The sequence below is a fragment of the Morone saxatilis genome, unplaced genomic scaffold (assembly GCF_004916995.1).
Source record: "Morone saxatilis isolate NCDOM2014 unplaced genomic scaffold, NCSU_SB_2.0 Contig18, whole genome shotgun sequence".
Lineage (NCBI taxonomy): Eukaryota > Metazoa > Chordata > Actinopteri > Moronidae > Morone > Morone saxatilis.
Window position 1 is genome coordinate 27442665 of NW_023339740.1, and position 5050 is coordinate 27447714.

At 39.6% G+C, this 5050-nt stretch overlaps 1 protein-coding gene across 1 annotated transcript in view; it reads left to right on the plus strand.

Annotated features, from left to right (window-relative positions):
- Positions 1 to 5050, plus strand: part of ripor3 (RIPOR family member 3) — a gene marked incomplete in the record, with an annotated part of 59393 nt that overhangs the window by 21945 nt on the left and 32398 nt on the right. The window contains 1 exon segment of the mRNA XM_035661809.1: positions 1832 to 1920.

Sequence of the window (5050 nt, forward strand, 5' to 3'; positions counted from 1 at the left end):
TTGCATATATTCTGTTATTTAAAGATGTTTGTAGATACAAAATGTTTTTTTTAAATACAGTCAGCATGCACATAAATACACACACAGCGAAAGGTGGAGGATTGCAACTCTAAAAATAAATACTGCAGAAAAGATTGCATCCGTCATGTCTGTGGTGGAGAGAGAGAGAGAGGAGAGAGAGAGAGAGAGAGAAGGAGAGAGAGAGGAAAGCAGATCTGTACATTTATTCTGTAGTTTTATGTGTCTCTGTGTGTGCAGCATGTTTGGGCCTCAGTTCAAAGTGGTGTTGACAGCAGGGCTAATCGAGGGAAGGACGCGTAGAGAGTTGGTTCGATTAAAACCCAGAACTTCAAGCGCCTCGCTCCCTCTTCTCCTCTTCCTCTCCATTTCCTCCTCCTTAGGTCCTTCACATCACAAGGAACAGAAAAAGAAGAAAAAAAACAAGACACAAAATGAGAGAGACATATTAGGAGGGAGGAAGACAGAGTAATGGAGGGACCCGTATAGACAGAGTGATGTCTTTTCTCTATAGACACAGAAACACACAGAGGCCAATGAGAGATGGATGAAGAGAGCCAGAAAAAAATAGGGCTTCCCTCTTTCTTTTATCTCAGCTGTGAAAATAAAAAGCTGTAACAAGACTGGGACTCAGACAGAGAGAGAGAGAGATAGATCATGAGTGATAGTGCTTCAGACACTGAGACAGACGTGGAGAAACACACAATGACGTCCATATTGGATTGAGACCAGTTGGGAAAATGACAGCAGTGGATGTAAACAGATTCAAACTGAGGATGAGACTGGTTCACAACTGATTTACAATCTATACATTGTTAATATTGCATCTCTGTCCGTCCTGGCAGAGGAATCCTTCTTCTGTTGCTCTTACTGAGGTTTATTACATCTTTTCCTCCATTAAAGGAGTTTTTTTCTCCCTTGCCTGAATAAAGGGTCTGAGGCACTGGTTCCCAACCTGGGGGCTGGGACCCCCACTAGAAGTCACAAAAGCTTCACAGGGGGGCGCGAGGCCTTCTTGATTTGAATGAAATGAAAATTGTTCTTTACCTTTTAGTAATTGTTATGTTTATGTTACCTAAACTCTGAAGACCTGAACACAAGCTATATTCACAGAGCCTGTAAGTACAAAGTTAAAACAACCAAAGAGCTAATAGAACAAATGTTGAACAAGTGTCAGGGAGAAGAAAACACTGAAGAAGCCTATTTAAATATGTAGGAAAAAAACATAATAAAGACAGAAACTTGTATAAAAACTCATCTCTGATGCAATATTTATGGAAAATAATCTGCTCAAAAATCATTCAAATCACTTGTTTTACACAAACTTCTGCAGTTATTGTGTTCACTATTTGGGTTCAGTGTACAGTTTATATTATATATATATATTATATTATATTATTAATATTAAATATCCATGATATAGAAGTGGGCCCCTTACGGTAAAAGGGTGGGAACCACTGGTTTAAAGATAGAGGATGTTGTATTTTAAAGCCCCTTGAAGCAAATTTGTGATTTGTAATACTAAATAAAATTTACTTGACTTTATCCTATCACAATGGTAGCCAAATACCTTTCTGTGGATCATCTAATTGTTACTGCTGGAATTAAGTTAAAGCCTACTTCATGTGACTAACAAAGTGAACAGTGAACTATATGTCCTGCTTGTTTACAATTATTGTCTTTTGGCTAATTCTGGCATTTCTTTGTGTATTCCATGTGTATTTATTAATTTGCACTCTCCCAATGTTTCATTTCCATCAGTTTTTTAATCAGTAGAAACCAACCAGTATGATCTTATTTCTTTTTATTTCAGTGTGTTTTGTAAAGATGAAGTGACACCACCAGGATCTGCCGACGACTTCACAGCTTGGATGTTTCCATCGGACGAAACGCAATACAAACGTGAGTGAAACTCATTTGTGGTTGCCTGTGGACCAGAGTCGGGGGGTCGGAGGACGGATTCCTCCCAGTCTTACACTTGTGATAAGGCTCCCTGTCAGTTCCCAGTAAATCTTTCTGTCTGCACGTTCTGATGAAAACATAAATAGCCTGGATTTTAAGCGTAATCCACATCTGGATGCCGAAGTTATGGTGGACATTGCTCACATAGCTCCACGCTCAGCTGTTTATTGATGAACATAATCAGATAAGGATTATGTTCATCAACTTGCCAGTACACACAGATGTGGTCACCGTGAATGTTTGTGTGTGTGTGTGTAGGCAGATGTTTTTCATCTTTTGTAGAAGATGATGAACATCTAAGTGTTTGTGCAGGGTTGTGTATGTGTGTGTTGGAAAGTACAGATGTTTGTATCTTTTGAGGACTCGGAGAATCCAGGCGTGCGTGTGTGAAGAGTCCAGATGTTTGTATCTCCTCAGGAAAATAGAGATGTACACTGTGTGTGAAGAGTTTATGTCAACAGTTTTAAGAGATTAAGTTACTTTAGACTCTTTTAATCTTTGCTCTGGCTCGGCCTAAACACACAGGAACCCTGGATATCGCCACATAGCACAACACACAGCGGGGAGAGGGGGATGGAGGTGAACAAGGAGCGAGGGGAGGTCTGCAGAATGAGTTAAAACCGAGAGACAAAACGGAGCCAAAGGAAAAAGAGATACAGACAAAGAGAGTGATGGAGACAGGATGGTGGAAGAGATGCAGACAGGCCGAGATAAAGAAATCTGAGAAAATGGAAAAAAGGACAGGAAAGAGGAGAATGTGAAGAATGGTCGGCTGAAATGTAAAGCCAGAGAAATGACAGCTGCAGAGGACAACTCCTCTCACACTCTCTTCTTTCCTTTAACCTACGTCTTTTTTCTCATTTCCTGTGGAAGAAGTGAATGCTGTCTGTCCTTCTCTGTCCCCGTTCTCCCCTTCGCTTTATTCACACGTCTTGTTTACATACAGCTGTATTCAGGCTCAGATACTGTGAGCAAAAACTGAAAGAAAATGTCTGTATTTAACTCATAAAATGAATAGAACTGTCTCAGGGTTATTATATTTAATTAGTTACTGCTGTGTAAGACTTCAGGATTTCTATATAAACCAGTCATGAAAGCAAGCAAGTACTTTCACTCAACCTAAGTAGATTTATTTCTTCTGTACTTGACTCTTTCCTTTTCCTTCTACTTGTGTTCCTCAACTTTTCAAAGCAAAGTACTGCAGTTTCGGCTTCGCTATGTTCAGAGGTTGATTAATTTTTTTTAAACACACATAGGCCCGAAATACAGTCACACACACACACAGGGCTTATAGACATACAAATGTGCAGAGATGGTGGAGTGAGGACTGCCGTTCAGTGGCGCCTCGGGAGCAGTTAGGGGCATTTCTTTACTTTTGATACTTTAATACTTCTGTTCTTTTACTAGAAGCTGCACTAATCAGTGGTTTAATGGATCAATGACATGCAGTGTTTATGAATGTGTGCTGTGAAAGAGGTCGCTCATAGTGACGGTACCCACAGAGACATATCACACATTACGACTCTGCAGTTCCCCCTCTGGAGTGTTTTATCGTCTTTCAGCTCATTTTGGTGTCGTGACCCACAGCTTTACTGTTTGGTTCAGCCATAGTCAACCTCATTTCCAGCCGCAGCAGGCTGCTGTCTTCAAGCCCTGATGGACCTGCTGTAAGCTACCTGCTCAGCAGCAAACAGCAGGCAGACAAAGTAGCAGCTAAAGAGCCTGATATTTCCATCAGGACTGCTCATTGAACTTATATTTGTCAGGTGGACCCAAAATTATCTCGAAATTCAAAGCACTCTGAAACCAATATGACTTTATTTTCGTCACCCTGAGCATTTTACCTCTTAACCCTCACTCCCTTTTTTTTTTTGTCTATCTCAGTCTTTCACTTCTTTCCTTACATGCGCCTCCTTTCTTTCCTCTTCAAACTGAAATCTAAACATTTTGACAGGCAGATTGTTAAAAGCTGCTGTTAACAGAACTCGAGTTCAGTGCAATCGATCAGATGAACTAAAAACAAAAACCTCATCGTACCACTGTGTTAAGTTATCATCCATTACAAAATCAAATGCTTTTAGATGTTTAGTTTGTCCAGCAGCCACTCTGGCAGGAACACAACCAGCTTAGATGTTCATTTCACCACCAAATACCAGTAAGGTGTGATATTTATTCTGTTTTTGCTACGATTTCCCCTCCGTCCCCGACCTTTGACCTTCTGAGTGTGTGTGTGTGTGTGTGTGTCAGAGGTCATGATGTCCCAATTCAAGACTCAACTAGACTTTCCAAGACTTTCTAGCATCACACTTGGCCTCGAGGCGTACCCATAATACTAACCCATAATAATAATACAGCTCATGAAGAAAGATAAACAGGCTGTGATGCAACATGAAACTGGCTGTCCACACCCTCGATGTTGGTGTTTATAGCCAACTCTTTCTCTTCCAAAATATGTTTAGATATTAGTTTACTTTGCCAAAAATGTTTCATTTCCAGTCCAGAGGCCTGAACCACAAAGCAAGTCCAATTTCATCTGGCTCGCTTTGGTTCACCTGCTTCACTGAGACTAACATTAGTCATCTTGAGCAATGGGTTTAAGGAAGCTCTTAACTTTTTCCAGTCCAGCTACATAAGACAGAGTTGTTGTTTTAAGTACTATTTTTATATGTATATGCCCACATTAATGTATTTCACAACGTCACCTGACTATTGTTACCATGACACGCAAAAAGGTTAAAAGGCATAGACATAGATGCAAAATGTCCTCAAAAGTGACTATTTAAGTGCTATTTATACACCATCCTGTGATATTGTATATATATATATATATATATATATATATATATATATATATTGATTATCATCAGAAAAGGTTCTGGGTCAAAGGTTTTTGTTTGGTTAAAAATATCCGGGGTCCTTGATAGCGAATGAAAAAACGTTATATGTCTCAAAAGAATGAATAAAAACTCTGAAAACAATTAAATATCAGTGAGAATTCTTCTTACTGAGTACATATACATACATATAACTGGCTGCTATTTCTGGAACTCTGTGTGTGTGTGTGTGCTTC